The sequence below is a fragment of the Mesitornis unicolor genome, unplaced genomic scaffold (genome assembly GCF_000695765.1).
Source record: "Mesitornis unicolor isolate BGI_N332 unplaced genomic scaffold, ASM69576v1 scaffold26482, whole genome shotgun sequence".
Lineage (NCBI taxonomy): Eukaryota > Metazoa > Chordata > Aves > Mesitornithiformes > Mesitornithidae > Mesitornis > Mesitornis unicolor.
In genome coordinates, this window is record NW_010170522.1 from 66,809 (window position 1) to 67,456 (window position 648).

The window sequence follows — 648 nt, forward strand, 5'->3', positions numbered from 1 at the left end:
TGGCTCCTCATGGCACTGCCCTGGGGACAAATGACATCACTCTGTCCGCTGCCTGGAATGGAAACCCAGGGCCTGATCCTGATGACAGCCATGCAGACCCCTCTGCTCGTTCTGGGGTTGTCCCCTCACCCAGTAGCCCCATGGGTCATATCGGGGCTCCACAACTGCTACATCCCCCCAAGGGACAAGTGCATAGGGACAAGTGACACCCGCGTCACCTCGGAGGGAGGCGAACACATCCTCAAGGAGGGGAACCAGGACCCCTCCAGGGCTTAGCTCCCCTCCCCAGCTGCGCCAGGCCCCCACACAGAGCCCCCAGCAGCCCCAAGCAGCCAGCCTGGGCCCAGGGCCAGCTTGGCTCCAGGAGGAGCAGGAGGAGGGAGAGAGGATCTCCAAAAACAACAGCACTGCCAGGAGCCAGTGCCAGACCTTTACCCGTCTGCCACCCCCCTGGCGCTGGCACTGCGGGACCCCCACGCCGAGCCCCAGCCAGGTGCCAGGACCCCGCACGTCCCCCCTGCCCACAGCGGTGACATGGTCCTGGGAAGGGACCGGGCTGGGAGGGGACCACACATTTCCTCCAGCATGACGCCAGCGCTTCCCACAGCAGGGCAGGGCAGGGCAGGCAGCGGTGCTGGGGGGGGTACA